The sequence below is a fragment of the Dama dama genome, chromosome 23 (assembly GCF_033118175.1).
Source record: "Dama dama isolate Ldn47 chromosome 23, ASM3311817v1, whole genome shotgun sequence".
Lineage (NCBI taxonomy): Eukaryota > Metazoa > Chordata > Mammalia > Artiodactyla > Cervidae > Dama > Dama dama.
This window is the reverse complement of record NC_083703.1, coordinates 13,781,399-13,800,195: the sequence shown is the minus strand read 5'-3', so window position 1 is coordinate 13,800,195 and position 18,797 is coordinate 13,781,399. Positions and strand designations below refer to the sequence as shown.

General features: G+C 42.8%; 1 long non-coding RNA gene across 2 annotated transcripts; it reads right to left on the bottom strand.

Moving 5' to 3' along the window:
• Positions 1-446: 446 nt before the first annotated feature.
• On the bottom strand, positions 447-18,495 carry LOC133044218 (uncharacterized). 2 transcript variants are annotated; one of them, XR_009689901.1, is made up of 3 exons: positions 18,303-18,495; positions 12,137-12,212; positions 447-724 (listed from the first exon to the last, which is right to left on the bottom strand). It is a non-coding gene; the product is annotated as an uncharacterized LOC133044218 (long non-coding RNA). The 2 variants fall into 2 exon arrangements; XR_009689902.1 differs by having other exon boundaries at positions 692-724; positions 12,123-12,212.
• Positions 18,496-18,797: the final 302 nt, after the last annotated feature.

Here is an 18,797-nt window from a genome sequence, read left to right as displayed (position 1 = left end):
TTACACATCCCCGTAATTCTGGTTGTGGCGACTGCTGAACAAAAGCAGCTGTTTGCTCTTCTGACTTTTCCTCCTTCGGGCTGACGACAGACGAACTGCTTGTGTGGCCCTGGGGCAAAACATTTCTGTTTAATTAACTCAGTGTTAAAACTCATCATCCATGGAGGCACTGATTCTCCTGGATTTATCTGCCAAGTCAGTAGCTTCCAACAAATAACACAGCTTCTATCTAGTCCAGCGGGGCTTCCCTGGTGGCTCAGACAGAAAAGAATCTGCCTGCAATGAAGGAGACATGGGTTTGAGCCCTGGGTTGGGAAGATCCCCTGGAGAAGGGAATGGCTACCCACTCCAGTATTCTTGCCTGGGAAATCCCATGGACAGAGGAGCCTGGCGGGCCACAGTTCACGGGGTTGCAAAGAGTCAGACACGACTGAACAATTAACACTTTTATCTAGTCCAGCAATGAGAAAGAAAGCAATTTTAGGTGAGATTTTTATTTGATGTGATCCAAACTCCAGGTTGTCTCTTTCAGGAGGGAGAATCATCCCACAGGAGTGCTTTTAAGTGTTGTTTTTCAAGGAAAAGCCCCTAAGGTACATTCCAGTTCTGACCAATTATGTCTTCACTCGGTTTATTTTCTTAGGTTTTAAATACTTTTCTATTAAAAAAAAACTTTAAAACTGTACTTTTATGATGATTCAAAGGACTGCTGCTGCGCCTTCAGCTAGAAGAAAACACACAGAATACATTTAAATGAATTACAAAGTGTATTATACTCTGCAAATCAGCATTAAAATGCACATTAATTTCTGCAGCTCTTAAATACTTCGGTTGCCGAGGAGCTGCCTCCATTCTATAATTGAAATAGCTCTTCAGATGCAATTTAGTTGCTGATTGGTTTTTAAGTATTTTTAAAAGCTAACAGCTCAGATGGAAAAAGGGGGTATTACCCTTGAGTTATAAATAGGAGCACAGATGTCATCAGCCATGGACTCATCAGACCATTGCCAAACATGGTGATTTTCTCCAGAGAAGGGATGCTCTACCGAGAAGGCAGGCTGTTCAGGAGATCCTAGAGCTGGCTTGACATCAGATCCAAGACCCCAGTTGGGAAGGAGTGATTATTCTTTGCGTAAATGAAGCAGGTCGCTTTTTCATTCTGCTCCTCATCCACACATTCCATACCCTCTCTTCTTGCCTTTTATTACCTCCAACTTTTTGTCAGTTTCAAGAAATGTCAAGTAGGAAAAGAAGAGGCAAAGCATAAGAGCAAGTCCTTTGATCTTCATTGGCAGGTGGAAATCTACACGTGTGACCAGGAAGAGGTTTCAGCTATTAATATTTGTCTAAATTTGGCATCCCAGTGCTTTGTGGATTTTGTTATATGCACCTTGCCGAGCAGCCAAAGGGTATTTGCAAGGTGGCTGTGTCCCCATGGCAATGCTCAATAAATTCAAGATTTAAAGAAGCAATCTATGGATTCTTAGCTGTGTGTCTGCTTCCTTGATATTAATAAAGTCATTTTGGCAACTTCCCTGGTGGTCTAGTGGGAATGAATCTGCCTTCCAAGGCAGAGCATGTGGGTTCAATGCCTGATTGGGAAATTAAGATCCTACATGCCATGGAGAAACCAAGCCTGCACGCCACAGCCAGAGAAGCCTGTGCGCCGCAATGAAGACCCAGTACAGCCCACGAAGAAGTCGCTTGAACTCACTCATGGGCATAAAGTAGATGTTGGAGAAAAGATGGAAGGTCCAATTAGTTCCCTAAATTTCACATGAACCGAAGGTCCACGGTCAGGTCAACTAAATTCTTGGTTTCTTAACATTCTTCCAAGACAAATAGTATTAATGAAATGCTAATTAATTAATGATAGATTCATGATATATTTTTAGGATGTTCTAAAGTTGACATATAAGGTCATAATGCTTGAAAACCACAGATTGCTATGTGAATGCAGAATTGTTAGGGAATTCAGGAGATGAAGATTTGGGTGAGGATTCTAGGGAGCTCGCCAGAAGGCAAATCTCAAAAGTGTATAAATCCTTCAGTGTACTGTATCCAGTCAGACAATTTATAGGCAGGAAACGATCTGGCTTCAAAGACAGCTTAATTGTGGTCTATGAATTCCATCTCTCTAGAATTCTGTCCAAAGGATGAGTAGGTTTAAGTTATGGAAAAAAGATCTACTCTTTCTAAAATTAATTTTTATTTCTTTCATTGACATATAGTTGATTTACAATATTATATTAGTTGCAGGTATACAGCCTAGTGATTCAATATTTCTACAGATTATATTCCATTAAAATTTATTATAAGATAATGGCTATAGTTCCCTGTACTGTACCATAAATCCTTGTTGCCATCTATCTTATATATAATCGTTGTACCTCATCATCCCCTTCCCCATCTTGCCTCTCTTCCTCCCCTCTCCGCACTGGTAACCACTGGTTTGTTCTACCTGTGAGTCTGTTTCTGTTTTGCTACACACATATATTTGTTTTATTTTTAGATTCCACATGCAAGTGATATCATACAGTAAGTGTCTTTCTCTGTCTGATTTATTTCACTAAGCATAATACCCTCCAGGTCCCTCCACGTTGCCACAAATGGCAAAATTTCGTTCTGGAAAAATCTGGCCTTTGTACTTTTTTTTTTACCTACAGCATGTAAGGAGGAAAAAAAAGAGAGAAACAGCTTGACTGATACTGACAAAAGTAATAATAACAGCATCTAACTACCATTTATTGTGTAGCTGACCAAAATGCCCAGCAATTAGCTTTATGCTTTATATCCATTGTCATCGTCACAAAACCCTATGAAGTAGCCACTATAAATATCCCTTTTAATAAATGAAGACACTGTAGTCTCAAGAGGGTAAGTATTGTGCTCAATCTCATATAAGAAGTGAGAGCAACATATATATTCTAACATGACTTTTTTTTAACTCAAAGTACATTATGCCTCTTGACAAACCTATATGCAGGTCAGGAAGCAACAGTTAGAACTGGACATGTAACAACAGACTGGTTCCAAATAGCAAAAGGAGTACGTCAAGACTGTATATTGTCACCCTGCTTATTTTACTTATATGCAGAGTACATCAGGAGAAACACTGGGTTGGAAGAAGCACAAGCTGGAATCAAGATTTCCGGGAGAAATATCAATAACCTCAGATATGCAAATGACACCACCCTTATGGCAGAAAGTGAAGAGGAACTAAAAAGCCTCTTGATGAAAGTGGAAGAGGAGAGTGAAAAAGTTGGCTTAAAGCTCAACATTCAGAAAACTAAGATCATGGCATCTGGTCCCATCACTTCATGGGAAATAGATGGGGAGACAGTGGAAACAGTGTCAGACTTTATTTTTTGGGGCTCCAAAATCACTGCAGATGGTGATTGCAGCCATGAAATTAAAAGACACTTACTCCTTGGAAGAAAAGTTATGACCAACCTAGACAGCATATTTAAAAGCAGAGACGTTACTTTGCCAACAAAGGTCCATCTAGTCAAGGCTATGGTTTTTCCAGTGGTCATGTATGGATATGAGAGTTGGACTGTGAAGAAATCTGAGCACTGAAGAATTGATGCTTTTGAACTGTGGTATTGGAGAAGACTCTTGAGAGTCCCTTGGACTGCAAGGAGATCCAACCAGTCCATCCTGAAGGAGATCAGTCCTGGGTGTTCATTGGAAGGACTGATGCTGAAGCTGAAACTCCAGTACTTTGGCCACCTCATGCGAAGAGTTGACTCATTGGAAAAGACCCTGATGCTGGGAGGCATTGGGTGCAGGAGGAGAAGGGGACGACAGAGGATGAGACGGCTGGAAGGCATCACCGACTCAATGGACATGAGTTTGAGTAAACTCCGGGAGTTGGTGATAGACAGGGAGGCCTGGTGTGCTGCGATTCATGGGGTCGCAAAGAGTTGGACACGACTGAGCGACTGAATTGAACCGAACTGAACTGAACATTTTATGTAACTGTACAGATTATTAAGAAGTCATAGTGAAATATATTGCACTTTGTGTCACTCACTTGAATGCTAGGCTCTCCTGAAAGCCAGAGGTTGTTAAGAAAATTCATCCAAGTGTGAAGAAGAGTAGGTAGAAGGGATTTCAGTTGAGAGTTTTCTTTTTTTCTGACTATGATATGTCCTACTATGTCTAGTTTACTCATCATGAAAAACGGACACAAAGAAAATGTATCCTATACCACCGAGAGAAGAGGAAACTCACCACTGACCAAAGATCTCAGGAAGAGATGTAGAATGGGTCACCTTCAAGTGCCGTGATGACTTACTTCTATTCACCAAATCATTATTGTTTTTATTTTTTTTGGCTTTACTATTTGGCTTGTGGGATCTTAGGTACCCAACCAGGGATTGAACCTGGGGCCTGGCGGTGGAAGCACTGGGCCCTAACCACTGGACCACCAGGGAAGTCCCTAGATCATTATTTAAATTATACTGTTGAAATCTGCATAAAATATGCAGAAACTCCAAGAGTGCCTCCTCCATAACAATCTCAATGGAAGTTGAAAAGACAGTGCACACTGTAGTCTATTTTCTTTGAAAATACATTGAGGCACTTGAAGGATGAAGTTTAAGCGATGCCCCCAATGTCCAGAGCTCCCCCTTTAGCCAAAATCTCGAAATCAGAGTGCTTTCTCTCTCCTAATTTTGCACGGTTTGCAAACTTAAAAAACAAAGCTACTGGGACTTTGTTGTCAGTCCAGTGGTTAAGATTTCGCCTTCCAACACACGGGATGCAGGTTCAGTCCCTGGTCAGAAAGCTAAGATACCACCTGCCTCTGGGCCAAACACACACACACACACACAAATAGAAACAATATTATAACAAGTTTTCAATAGAGACTTCAAAAATGGTTCACATAAAAAAAATCTTAAGAAAAACTACTGAAAAAAAAGCAGAAATAAAATGATAGTACTTAGAGTGGAGATGAGGAGATTGTGGGATCTTTCTAAAAGGCAAATATTTCCTTTTTGTGATGGAAAATCAAAAACCCTTGTTAGACAAAAGCTGGTACATACATGATGTGGGTTAATGTATCCCAGGAAGTGCCTGAGAAGACACCTGAAGGGTTTGCTCTGCACCGCTATCGGAAGTGTTGAAGGTGGTGTCCTGCTCGTTGATCTACACCATCTGTTGTCTGCAGCTGAGCATGTGCTCAGTCGTGTCTGACTCTGTGACCCTGGACTGTAGCCCACCAGGCTCTTCCGCCCATGGGATTTCCCAGGCAAGAATACTGGAGTGGGTTGCCATTTCCTTCTCCAGGGGGTCTTTCCAACCCAGGGATTTAACCCTTGTCACCTGCATCTCCTTGCTTTGGGAGGCAGATTCCTTGCAGCTGACAAGAGGTTTGACTAAGTGGGAGGCTGCCCTTCACATCTTGTCCCTTCTTGGAGGCAGCTGAGGGTGGAGGGGACATCATGGCTGGGGGCAGACGGGAGTCAGGGGCTAAACTGAGCAGCCTAGTGGAGGGTGGGGCCTGGGAGGACTCAGAAACGATATGCAGCCAGGATCTGAGCTCAGAGAACCCCAGAAAGTCTCTTTTCTGTGCAGGATAGGGCATCCGTAGTTGGGAATAACAGTTTGAAAGGTTTCAGAGCTCAGCATGTCGCTGTGCTAAAATAGATCTGTGCTGCGAGATTGCCAAGCTGGCTTTAAAAAGAGGGAGGGGGAAAAAAAAGAGGGAGGGGGGAACAAAGAGGAAAAAAGAATGGGACAGAAGGAAGTGCCCACAACATGTAGGCCCAAATTAAGAAAACCCAAGACTCACTGCCACTGCATCCAAATGTTTCCAGGGAAGGTGGGTCGATCTTTTTCTTTTTTTTTTTAATATTTATTTATTTGGCTACACCAGGTCTTTGTTGCAGCATGCAGGATCTTTAGTTGCTACATTCAAAGTCTTGGTTGTGGCATGTGGGATCTAGTTCCCTGACCAGGGATCAAACATGGCACTTTGCATTGGGCGCTTGCAGCTTTCGCCATTGGACCCCTCAGGGGAAGTGGATCACTCTTAATTGTGCCTGGGACACATAGGAATTACACTTTCTGGAAATCCACACTTCTTATCTTCCTATTGGTGGTTCCATACCTGGACAGCACACTAGTACCTCCTAGACATCCTTTCAAAATGACCTGATGCCCCATCATACCTAGAGATTCTGAATTTTTTTTTAAATTATGAGTAAAAATATAGAATGATTCACAAATTTGCTTGCCATCCTTGGGCAGGAGCCACATTCATTTTTGTGCTGTGTCAATTTTAGCATTGTCTGTCCTGTATCAGTACTTGTGATGCTGAAGCTAGTACCAGATTCAATTTGTTTGGGGCTAGCACTGTTTTTCTTCTTTTTCTTTTAAAATCCCTCTGTTGAGAGCACTTCCTTGGTGGTACAGTGTCTAAGACTCTGTTCTCCCAGTGCACTCCTAATGCATGGGTCCTGGGTTCCGCTCAGGGAACTAGTTCCCGCATGCTACAACTGAAGATCCTGTATGCTTCCCAGGTGGCGCTAGTGGTAAAGAGCCTGCTACCAATGCAAGAGACATAAGAGATACGGTTTGATCCCTGGATCAGGAAGATCCCCTGGAGGAGGAAATGGCAACCCACTCCAGTATTCTTGCCTGGGGAATCCCATGGACTGAGGAGTCTGGCGGGCTACAGCCTATAGGGTCGCAAAGAGTTGGACATGACTGAAGTGACTTGGTACGCACGCATGCATGTTGCAATTAAGACCCAGCACAGCCAAATAAGTAAATAGATATTTTCTTAAAAAAATTTTTTTTAATTAAAATTCCTGTCTAACCTAATGTATAACCAATGTTGAGAACTTCCTTGATTCCCTTCTCTTTGGCAGACATTTCAGGCATTTTCTAATCATAACTAGAATGTCAGATCCCATCTTCATGAACTAGAGTTTCCCATGGAGTTTTCCTGGTGAGTTTCCTGTAAGAAAACTGTGACACAGGCTGAAACGATTTTTATGTTTTGTGATTTCTAAGGTGCGCATTTCCCTCCCACCACCCCACCCCAAACACCCATTTTAATGCAGCAGAAATCAGGCTGCCTCTCACAATCACTGGGGTTGTTCAATCACTGCTGGACCAAGTGCAATCCCAATGATGTTGTCATTGCTTTTACACACACGCTTGGCCATGGCCCTTCACATTTCGTGCATTGCCATTGCCTGACGTGGATTGCTGCAACCATATGTGTTTAACAGGTTCATGGGTGCTTAAAAAGTCTCTAAGAAGATGACACGATGATTTGGCATTAAACCCCAAAGTTATTGAATAGAAAAAAAGGCAGAGTAGGGGGACAGAGCTTGGCATTAGGTAAACCATTATTTGTCATTTAAGGAATCACTGAAATTCCTTATATTCTTACAAAGCAACAAGCCAGTGCTTACTACTATACATAAAATAAACAACAAGGTCCTACTGTATAGCCAAGGAACTCTATTCAGTGTCTTGTAAGAATCAATAATGGAAAAGGAATATATATGTATAACCGAATCACTCTGCTATATACCTGAAACTACTACAACATTGCAAATCAACTTTACAACAATTTAAAAGAGAGAGAGAAATATGTTATTTGGAAGAACCAGTCATGTTCCTCTCTTTCTTCCACCACCAGCCTCCACTGCCTACCATCACACCCAGGGAGCTATCATTCATTCATTCATTCATGGATTCATTCACCACGTGCCAGGCAGGGGATAAGAAATGCACTACGAGAAGGTCGAAGGTACCCTCTGCCCTCTTAAAACTTGGGGCAGGTGGGCAGCAGTGGATTTTACTAGGATTATTTATTTTTGAGAGGACAAGCAGCAGACAGCTCTTTCAGAATCAGAAGCTCGCTTTTGATAGAAATTAGTTCTTTTCGTGGGCTTCCTGATGGCTCTGATGGTAAGGAATCTGCATACAATGCAGGAGACCAGGGTTTGATCCCTGGCTCTGGAAGATCCCCTGGAGAAAGAAATAGCAACCCACTCCCGTATTCTTGCTTGGAAAATCCCAAGGACGGAGGACCCTGGTGGGCTACAGTTCATAGGGTCACAAAGTGTTCTTTGCATATAAAAGCAAGTGAGAAAAAAATTCTATGCCCCATGTACCACTATCACCTGTGCTCCATCCCCAGAGTCACAAAGAGCCTCTGATAGATCAGAGAAATCCTGGGGACATGGAGATGTTTATTCTTGCCTGATCCACAGAGGACAGAGTCCAAGGTTTTCCTAGAAACAGATCTAAGGCCAGAACCTGCGAGTTGACGTGAGGGTATCCATGCTAAGAGAAGCTGGGATTCTAGGGTTTCGTGCTGGCAAAATACCAAATCCCAGCCCCGACAAATCCAGTTCCCTCCCACCAGCCAGAGTGAGGAGTCGCCACAGGAGGAGCTATTTCACTAGTAAATTGCTCCTGGCTTGCCTTGTGTTGGAACAAACAGCCAGACAATGAGAAGCCTTGCTTCAGAGAGAGGCTCCTGCTAGGCTGATGGCAAGTTTAGCTGTTAATTAAAACCTTTTGCTGATGACTAGTCAGGCAATCTGTACTTAATGGCCTCTAAAAGGAATACCCTTCCTGCCACCACCTTCAGAATGGTATTTTCACTTTTGATGATGTCAAAGTCTCCTGTGTTTCAAGGAATAGAAGGAAACACTTGTTTTTGTTGGACATTGCTACAGGTGCTGAGGGCTGGCAGGGCACAGCTCTGCTTTGAGAAAGCTGATGGACCACGGGGGCTTCTGGCAAGGCTGGCAGAGAGCGGGATCCAGGGCTCTGAGCATCAGGCCTTCTGGATTTCTCCTTGAGGACTAAGGATCAGGAGAAGAAGGTTCTGGATGAATGTGTAGCAAGTGTCAATATGACTTGGAAAAAAAGTGTTAATCACTCAGCCGTGTCCGACTCTTTGGGACCCCTGAGACTATACAACCCACTTGGCTCCCTGTCCATGGAATTCTCAAGGGAATAAAACTGGAGCAGGTTGCCATTTCCTTCTCCAGGGGATCTTCCCTATTCAGGGATCAAACCCGCATCTCCTGAGCTGGCAGGCAGATTCGTTACCACCTGACCTACCAGGGAAGCCCAATATGACTTCAGCAATGAGTCAAAACCAAACACATCATCTAGGCTTTTTGTTGGTTCTTTTTTGGATGGTGACAGATTTCATTCGCCATAACACAAGCCCTTTCCGCTCCATCATTTTACCTTCCCTAGCCCCAGATTATTTGCTCTTGAATCAGGAATGATTATTTTTATCTTCTCAGATAGCTTATACATTAGTGTCACTACTGGAAAAGAGAACAGTTGTGGGGAGACATTATACTAATATTTACTGTTAAAAACATCTTCTTGGCACATAGAGGACGCCTGTAATAGCAGCCACACCTGCATTCTGATATGTAGACTATCGTCCTTTAATTCTTCATTGTTCTCTCCTCTCCCTGATAAAGCAATTGAAGGAGCCAGTACAATATATGCACAAGCTTTGTTAAAAATGATGTGTTATGTGTGGGGTGTGTGTATTTTCTCTCACTAGTGTGTGTGTGTGCACCTTGAAACATTGCAAATAATATGTGCTTTGGACAGCAAATACATCAAATCAGTCAATCCTAAACGAAATCCACCTTGAATATTCATTGGAAGGACTGTTGCTGAAGTTGAAGCTCCACTACTTTGACTACCTGATGTGAAGAGCCAACTCATTAGAAAAGACCCTGATGCTGGAAGGACTGAGGGCAGGAGGAGAAGGGGGCGATCCAGGAGGAGATGGTTAGAAGGCATCACTGACTTAAGGGACATGAGATGGAGCAAACTCCGGGAGACAGTGAAGAACAAGGAAGCCTGACATACTGCAATCCATGGGATTGCAAATGTAACCACTAAACAAGTCAATGGGGCCTGGAAGACAATTGTCACTTCTGTAGTCACTATGTGTCTGATGTTTCTACTACAAAGTATAATATTTTAATAATTGAAAAATTAAGATGAAAATGAAGGGGTAGAGCCCCAGGCAAGTTTCAGAGAAAGCTTGCCTCCTTGATGGTGAAATAAGGACTCACCAGGGAGGACCAGTGCTTGCTGGAAGCCCCGATCCCTGGTAGGGCAGCCTGTGCAGTGAGGCTGATGGACAGCTGACTCAGGGCGCTCTCAGCTCTGCCATCACCTCTCCTAGCAGCCCTCTGAACCCACGAGCTTGAGGGGCTCAGGGTCTGGAGGCGGATGTCAATGTTCAGAAGCACCATGCAAATTGTCTCTGGAGTAGCTGCTGGGAAAGGGTGACCCTGAGTCCTGCCTGACCTCTACATTAAGGTAGCCGAGTCAATAAGACCTAACATGCTTCTCTTAGAGCTTAATCCAGAAGTAGAAAACTGGGACTTGTAACATAACATACATATGCTGACAAAGGGCTGGAAAGGGCTGGGGGTGGGATAATAGGTACCCTGGTCATGGGTGGGGGGTGAGGACTGTGGTGGGCACCTGGCACCACAATTGGCTGAGATCCAACAAAACCTGTGGCTCCCCACTTTGAAGGGGAGTAATTAAAAAAACGAGGGCTTCCCAGGTAGCTCACTGATAAAGAATCCACCTGTCAAGCCTGAAATGCAGGTTCGATCCCTGGATTGGGAAGATCCCTTGGAGAAAAAAATGTCAACCCACTCAGTATTCTTGCCTGGGAAATGTCACGGACAGAGGAGCCTGGTGGGCTATAGTCCGTGGGGTCACAAAGAGTCAGACATGACTGAGTGACTAAAAGAGCAATAACTAAGAAATTCCTGTATAAGCTACAAGGACCTACTTAGAGCACAGGGAACTGTTCACATATTCAATATCTTATAATAACCTATATGGGAAGACAATCTGAAAAAGAATATATATATATAAATAACATATATATATATATCTGAATCATTTTATTGTACACCTGAAACTAACACAACATTGTAAATTGACTGTGCTTTAAAAAAAGAACAGCAAAACAAAAACAAAAGAAGCGTCTGTAGACCTCACGTGCTATTAGGCACATCCACCCAGAGAAGGTGGCCAGCTGGTGAGAGGACCATGTTAGGGACGGCATGGAGACTATCGGGGGGGAATGGGTACCCAATTCCTTGTTTGCTTTCCTCAAATCAATAGGTGACTGACTTTTATTAAGAGCCTACTGTTTCACATACTAATCCTATTGCCCCACAAGGATGGGGAGCTATTTTGCAGGCTCCGGAGCACAATACTGGGCAAGGTCCCCATCCATCTCTGTTGACCCTTTGTGTTTGGGGCAATGGCCTTCAGATATATGGTTTTAAGCAGGGTAGGTCTTTCTGTTAAGAAAAAGCAGAGGATGATTCCTCCATCAGCTCAAAGGCAGTTTATCCATTTGATCTCATCTGGGGTGGCATGAAGTCACTTTCACTCTCTGCTTGAAGACCTTTCTCTGAATTATTTTGTGAAGCTATATTCTGTGCAGGGCATGTGAAAAGATACAGATTCACTCTAAATTTGTATCAAAGAAAAATGTAATCGGAGGCTGCAGATAGGGGTTCTTAGGGCACTGGAGATAAGGACTTGAAAATTGTCTGTAAGGAAGTTATTGATCAGAAGGAGGGGTGGAAACATGGATATCTTTGTTACAGGAAAATCCAAAAGAAATCTCCAAGCAGAAAAGCAGAGCAATGATAGAGCTCCTTCTCCCCAGACACAAGGATGGGGTACTTGGGAGGAGTGGGGGGCATACCTTCCATTGCTTCCAACTCTTCCTTCTCCCATGGAAAGAAGGACGTAAGTAGGAGGATCTAGAAACAGCAGAGGAGGCTGGTGGACTCTATTGAGTGAAGCGAAGTGCACACCTCCTCAGAGGAAGCCAAGAATTTGGACACTTGTAACCTTTGCTGACTTAGGGAACACACAGCCTCTAGTGATCTCTAAAGGATGAAACAAACTCAGGAGATCTGAGTATTTCTCTTTGGGGCACTGTCAAGGGTTGAAAGACATAAAGAACCGGGAAGAGACAACCGCCCAACATGCAGAACACAGTGCAAAATAAAAATGCAGGGTCTTGCGTTCAAAAAGCAGAAAACAGTTTCATTAATGGCACTGACCTGTAAAGCCTTACCTCCACAGTCTCTCTCCTGACTTCTCATGAAGTGTTTTTTTTTTTTTTAATTTTTAGTTTACCATTTAATGTTGATCTAAATAAAAAAATATTACAAATTTAAATTGTTAGCACAAGTTTCGGTGTTCATTTTTAAAAAAAAGCCTTATTGGAGGATAATTGCTTTATAATATTGTGTTGGTTTCTGCCATACATCAACATGAATCAGCCATATGTGTACACATGTCTCCTCCCTCTTGAACCCCCCTCCCACCCGGTCCCACCCCCCCCAGGTTGTCACAGAGCACTGGGTCGAGCTCCCTGGGTCACAAGGCAAATGCAAAGTCGCTGTTTTGCATATGGTGATGTTTATGTTTCCAGGCTACTCTCCCCGTTAGTCCCCCCTCTCCTTCCCTCACTGTGTCCACAGGTCTGTTCTCTGTGTCTGCGTCTCCACTGCTGTCTGTGCAGTGTCAGTTTTAAATGTAAATATCAGTGCATTGAATTCACACACAGAAGCAGTAAGATTGCACAATTTGGATATCATAGCTTATCCATAAGTTCATATGGGTCTTTTTTTTCTCAACAGAAGAGGATGAGAGAGGGGAAAAAGCAGGGCTTGATGTCTGGCTCCTGGACAGAGAAAAAGGGAAGCCGAGATTCTGGGATGATATTAAGAAACTCCACTTTGATACAATTAGAACTGGAGCTCCATAGGCGACTTAAGATTCAAAAGTAAAATTTGATTGAAAAAGACGATGTGATTTAAGAACGGGATGCTAGCAGAAGGCAAATACCTCCATTATAGCTCAAGGCCAAGGTGAGCAAACAGGATAGGTTTGAACACAAGAGGAGGTGTGGTAAACTCAGGCAAGCAGACCATTTTTGTATCATTAACTTGGGAGTTGAATCAACCATATTTTCTTTGGGGGAGATGACCCTTTTTCCTGTGCTGTATTTTTATCACCTATTTGGCTTGACTTCACTAAGATATTTGTCTGGCTCATCCACCCGGTCATCCTTGAGCTTGGGGTGGCGCCCACCTGATGACCCCAAAACTCTGCACCTCTTTTCTGACCCCAGACCAAACCCCAATGTTCCTGCCATAGAAATTTAACATTACAAGAAGACCCAGGCACAGAAACGCATTTATATAGCTTGGAGCTGAGGATTTGGAGCCTGCTAAGTCCCTGCTTCAAGCAGAGGGAAATTAAGCCCCATCATGCAATCGCATGTAATTTCCATCTGGAAATTACTTAGCAGGAAAATGGTCCTGGGCCTCTTTGCCAGCTGATTCTCTGAGCTTTCAGGCCCTGGTTTTCAATGATGCCAGACAGCACTGGGTAAGGCAGAAAGAGACTCCAGATATGACCGTGTCCTGTTTTACAATTCAGAGCTGAAACTGGGAGCTGAGATAGAAGAGCAGGGACAGACTGGGGAAATGGATTGGATTATTGCATTAACCCAGGGAACATTTCAAATGAAAACTTGCATAGCGTAATCAATAATTCAGTCTTATCAGTGTGCTTGTCTGGGCAGATGACATTTATTTTAATAGAGACTCTCAGGAGGGGGATATGCAATTTTATGGTGTGCTTTATTTATTTATTTTTTTTTTTTGAGCATACAAATGCCTTTGCTTATTTATCTATAGTTGTGTGGTGCTTCTGGATTCTCTTTATTTCTTCTATGTTTTGTAAATTTCAGAAATCTGAATTGAGAAGGACCTAGTCTCTTCTCTGTTCCTATTCACTCCCTACCTGGTCTCTCAAATCCAGGTTTGCAACTACTTTGTCTAAGACACTTTGGCTCATTTAATGATGTCTGACTGAACTGAACTGACTGACTGAAAAAGAAATAAATGGTATGATGATAAGGACAAGGATAATAATGACAAGTTACCATCGCGTGCCAAAGGCAACCCTCCAGACGGATTGTTTTCCAGCATCAGTGTCCAGGGAAGCCCAAAAGAGAGGGAAATCATTGCTATGTGGAGTCCTGCATGAAAAACCATTCCCTCACATTAACCCCTTTCACGTCCCCTGGGGAGCCCTTGTATGTATCAAGTACCAGCCCCCATCATCTACCATTTTGAGGTGCACCCAGCCCTTAGGGTATAAATATGCAGTATTTCTGTACAGGGTGGATGACTGCAGCTATCAGGGCTGAAAGTATTGGATTGGATTCTGTAGCCTTTTTTTTTTTTTTCATTTATTTTTATTAGTTGGAGGCTAATTACTTTACAATATTGTAGTGGGTTTTGTCATACATTGACATGAATCAGTCATGGATTTACATGTATTCCCCATCGATTCTGTAGCCTTTAGCATCCTTGGAGTTTCCTTGTTACACTCATTGTTTCCTGCAGGATGGTACTGTGGGAACTGCACATTTCTGCTGCATTTTCTCTGACCTCAACATTTTCTCTGACCTAACTAAGCACACATATTAGTCCACATCCACTAGTTTTTGTTTATTTGTTTGTTTTGTGTTTTTTTATAACTCCCTTCTGAATACCCATTGTATTAATCTGGGTTCTATAGAGAAACAAAATCAATGGGAGAGATATGTCTGAAGATCTTTCTTTATCTATCTATCCAACTAACCATCCATCCAACTATCCTTCCATCCATCCATCCAATGTATGTATGTATTACTTATCCTATCTATCTATCATCTGTCTATCTATCTATCTATTTATCCTCTATCCATTCTGTTCACGCAATCATCCATTCATCTAACCAACCAACCATCCATCCATCTATCCTTCCATCCATCCATCCATCCAATGTATGTATGTACCTATCTATCTATCATCTATCTATCCATTCTGTTTACTCAATCATCCATCCATCTAACCAACCAACCATCCATCCATCCATCCATCCATCCATCCATCCATCCATCCAATGTATGTATGTATGTATTACTTATCCTGTCTATCATCTATCTATCATCTATCTTTCTATCATCTATCCATTCTGTTTACTCAATCATCCATCCATCTAATCAACAAACCATCCATCCATCCAAAGTATGAATGTATTACCTAGTCATTCTATCTATCTAACATCTATCTATCTATCTATCATCTAATAAGACATTGGCTCAGGCAGTTATGAAGGTTGGGATATCCAAAGCTCTGCAGTTGACAAGCTGGAGACTCAGAGAGTCAATGGAATAGTTCCCATCTGAGGCAGAGGACAGGAGACCTACGTCACGGCTCAAAGACAGTGAGGCAGAGCAAACAAGTGCCCCCCACTCAGACTTTGGTTCTAGTCAGACCTTCCACAGATTGGATGAGGCCTCCCACATTTGGGAGAGTAATCTGCTTTTACTGCATCCTCCAATTTAAATGTTAACTTCATCCAGAAACTTCCTCAGACACACCGGGAATAGAGTTTAACCAAATATCTGGGCCCCTCCTGGAGGCCTCCAAGTGTTCACTGCAATCTGATTACTTAGCAACAGATGTGTGCCCCCGGGGCTGCAGAGAGCAAGGAATTGGTTATAAAAGTGACTGCATACTTTTATAGCCAAGGCGAGCTAAGTGCTTCAAACCAAATGTTATTACCTTATCCAAGAAGAAGCACTCACTGTGAATACTGAAAAAGGTTCCCCAGTCCATGATTCAAATGATCCTGTTTAACAATTTGCTTACAACCACAAGCCACGGGTGATCCCCATGTCTTCAGCATCACAGTCTCTGATCAGAGCTCTCAATGTCCTTTCCCTGAGGACACCATCGTTTTCTGCCTGGAGGAGGGCGGTTCCTTGAGTGGCTTCTTAATTCCGCTTTTGTCTCCCTGAAGTCCATTCAGAGCAGAAGCAGGCAGTGTGAGCTCTTAAACACAGAAATCTGATCATGCTCCTCCCTTGAGCGGTTTTCCATTGCTCCAGGAATGGTATCCACGCTCCTTAACAGGCCTCCCAACTTGGAGTGGCCTGGCCCTGCCTCCCTCTCCAGGTTCATCTCATATTGGCAGCTTTTCTGACATTCGAACACCATAAACTTACCCGGTTCCTGGGCTTTCTGTTTCTCTCTTGCCTGAGTGTTCCTCCTGAGTCCCTCACCGCCCAAGTCCCTCACTCACATTCTACCTCCCATCACACCTCCTGGGGAGGCAGCAGCTTCCCTACCACGCCTCTCTGTTAAGAATTGCCTTCTTTGTTTGTTTGTTTTCTAACTGATTGTCTTCCTCACCACACACACACACACACACACACACACACACACATGCACGCACGCACATTACAATGTGTATTATTTTTTGGTTCTTATTTTGTAATTCAGTCAAATTATTTAATCTATGTTTGTTTTCTTATCTGTAGACTTGGAATAGTAATACATAAATCTTTGGGTTATTAGGATTAAATATGCTGTTGCAACATGCTAGTAAATTTCCCAACCACACATTAAGCCTTACAAAAGGATTACCTCTTCATTGTACATACATATATATATGCCAAAGATAGATGCTCATTATGACAATTTAAGTTCGTGTAAATGACTATAAGCAGCACTTTATTGGCAATGATAAGATAGCAGTGCTTTAAATTTTAAAAAGACTAAATGAAAAATATCTTGGCAAAATCCATTTCCAAAAGGACATAGTATCCAAAATGTACATTCACTAAGCGACTGACACACAGGGAACTCTACTCAATACTCTGTAATGACCTACATGGAGAAAGAATCTTTAAAAATTGCTTTATGTATGTGCATAACTGATTCACTGTGCTATACACCCGAAACTAATACAACATTGCAAGTCAACTCTACTCCAACAAAAATTTTTCAGTTAAAAAACAAAAATATAAAACATTAAATTTTTTAAAGCAATTGAACAACAAATGGCTCACTTTTCTCATAACTGCTTTACCTTGTCCTCCACCCCCAGGGACTAAACCAGAGCCCAGGACACAGCGGGTGCGCCATAAATATTTGGGAAGTCAATGGGCAAGCAAAAAGGATTGCAAAAGGATGTTAACAATGGTTAACATTTGCAGAGGGAAAATCTTTGGCTTTTTTACTTGATCTGGCTCCTGTGTTTATTTTGCAACAAGAATTCGCTGCTTCTCTAAGCCAAAGAAAAAGCCTCTCGGAGTATAAAATGGGGTAGGATCTCATGGAAGCAGGACGTGTATGAGACATCCATGCAAATCCAGACCTGCCAGCGTCATCCATTCTGGGTTTCCCATCTGTCTCCCTTAGGTGAAGTGGGGTGTCCTTTGCAAAGTATGAAGCCAACACTTGCCATACGCACTTCAAAAAAAATTTTTATGTATGCTTTGGCTGTTTTGGGTTCAAGATAGCAACCCCAAATGAGTTCAAGATGCCATTTTTTGGGAAGAGAATGGAAAAGCAGGACATGACAGCGGAAACAAAATCAGAATGGCCAGAAAACGGCGATTCCAGGGAACCGATGGTGAGGGGAGAAACAGAGCAGGAGGGAAGCAGGTTGCCCTGGGTGCCCGAGTCCAGAGAGGTGCGGCCTGTGATTGGACCCTGGGGAGGATGTCGTGTGGACTTGCCCAGGACGTGGCGCAGCACTGCAGGATGCCTACGGCTCCAGAACAGACCAAATAAGACACAGAAACAACGAAGGAACAGTGGAGGGAAACTCCTCTCATTTGCATCAGCTGCTCATGTTTTCTTTGGAGTAGTCAAAACAATAAACTGATGTCTTAACCCCCTTGCCTGCAAATCAACCGGGGAGACTTTGGCACCTATCGCTATCTTGATTCAGTGAGATTGACTCGCTCTGGTAACCTGCTGTGATGAAAAACTAACTGAGCACCATGTTTACCAGCTTGTTCAGATGAAAGGTGTCAGGTCAGGGAAGCCCGACTATTATTTGTACGACTATAAATAGTTGTTTCTTTTCTCCCATTGAATAGATTTGATTTGTCTATTGTGTTTACCATTGTGCAATCAACATGATACTATCAATTGCTACATTTGTAGAGTCACTGCTTTCTCTGTAGAGTAATGATAGTAATATAAACATAATTAACATTCACTGACGGCTTCCCTCAGGCCCTCTGCTGCATGCTGAATGTATTACCTCATTAACTCTCACAATTGTTTGATGAATGAAAAAGTACTATATACCTCCCCACCCACCCCCCCCCACCCCCATTTTTCAATAAGGAAACTGAGGCCAAAAAAGATTTAGGAACTTACTTGACACTTCAGGGTCTGTTGGGCTTCCCTGGTGGCTCGGACCAGAAAGAGTCTGCCTGCAAGGCAGGAGACCCAGGCTCAATTCCTGGGTCAGGAAGATCCCCTGGAGAAGAGAATGGCAAGCCACTCCATGTTCTTGCCTGGAGAATCCCATGGACGGAGGGGTCTGGTGGGCTACAGTCCACAGGGTCAGAAAGAGTCAGACAAAACTGAGTGACTATCACTTTCACTTTCTTTTCAACGACAGGGAGGTTTCAAACCTAGAAGATTAGACTCTGGTTCCTGAAAGCTTAATTTCTGTGTTTTACTTCTTTGCAAAGCTAAACTTTTCACACTGCACTGGGGGGAGATCTATAGATGCAGAATGAAGTCTTAATTAATGGTTGTGCTGACTTTTTCTGTTTCTGGATTTTTTTTTTTTTTTTTGTGAAATACAGGTTGCTTTGAAATGTATTCATAACATACTAATGTTATTGGGAAGTAATACAACTGATT